Here is a 1,421-nt window from a genome sequence, read left to right on the forward strand (position 1 = left end):
GCTGGCTCGTCGCTGTGCCTGTTTCCCACCTGCCCGGGCATGACCACTGACCACTGTCGCCTTTAATCCCCTTGTTCTAGGGTTCATTTTGTTAATTTTATTATTGATCCCCTGGCCTTTGCCCCTTTAGACATCCCCTCATTTCCCCTTGTGTAGCTGGAGTATGTGTCAGGTCGTCACCCCTTCCTCCTGTCCATGGTGTGTTCTGTTTTCCTGTGTCTGTTCCTTAGTTCACTCATCCATTCACCTGTCCTTGTTACATGTTCATTCTGCCATTTGCTCCAGGCTATTTGGCTACCATTCACTGCTCTAATAGAAGTGGGTCTGGCCGGAATCCCTGGTTCAGGGTTCAGAGGGTGAGGTTCTACTGTGTGACCTTCAGCCTAAGGCCCCTTTGGTACCACCTGCATTGGTAGAGGATCTGATGCTCTCCAGTCGTCACATAAGGAAGGGGGAGAGGTTCCTGGGTCTCAGACCGCAGGGCTGTGGGCCTCAGAGTGGAGGATGGGAGGTTGGGGGTTGAGGGTGACGGTCATCAGACTCAAGTGCAGTGGAGGGACTAGGTCCTGTGATTTGAGCCTTCCCTAGGTCACTTTGAAGACCTCACACCTGTGTTAACAGAAAAGGTGGGGCTCCCGGTCCTTTGCCAGTGGTCAGATACCAGTCCCTGGTACTGTGTTCCATCTGGCTGCTTGGAGCTCTAGGCTTTGAGACCTAGAGGGATGCCTGGACCTCACCTGTTCTCTGTGGCCTCCAGGTACCTCTGCTGCCTGAGGGCCATCCCTGCTATCAGGTGGGGAGGAAGGCTCTGTGCTCTGCCCTTTTCTGGTGTTTCTACATCCTATATGAATTTGGGGCTGGCAAGTTCTCTCCAAGGTTTGGTCCCGTCCTCCCCTCCCGGGAAATGACTTGCCTTAGCCTTGTCAGGAAGACACAGCCTACGTGGCATCAACTCTTTGCTAGAGGGGCAGGGTGAATGTCCAGTGAAGGGTTGGCAAGAGATTCTATAACTCACCAAGGCTTGGGTTCTAATCCCAGGCTTGTCCAATACTGGCTTTGTAACTTTGAACAAGTCCTGGAACTACTTGGAGCTTCATATCCTAATCCCTAACCTGGGTGATGATTTTTTGCCTTCAAGGAGAGGTATGAGGATTTAGGTAAAAGGAATAAGATGCCCAGCACTGGGCTTGGCATGTAGTAGGTGCTCAAATTAATGACTTCTAATTTCAGAGTCAATCCCCACGTCCCATCTTGGTGAGAGCTGTTTTTCCAAGTATCTCCATCAGGCATTTGGAGAAATAGAAGCATAGAGAAGTTAAGAAGTTAAGGTCTTTGGCTTGGCTGGCTCCAGAGGTGATAGGGACCCAGGATCCAGGAATTCCTGCTAAACCCAGGGCCCTCATCTGTGTATGTGCTGGCAG

The sequence above is a fragment of the Neofelis nebulosa genome, chromosome 10, assembly GCF_028018385.1.
Source record: "Neofelis nebulosa isolate mNeoNeb1 chromosome 10, mNeoNeb1.pri, whole genome shotgun sequence".
Taxonomy (NCBI): Eukaryota; Metazoa; Chordata; class Mammalia; order Carnivora; family Felidae; genus Neofelis; species Neofelis nebulosa.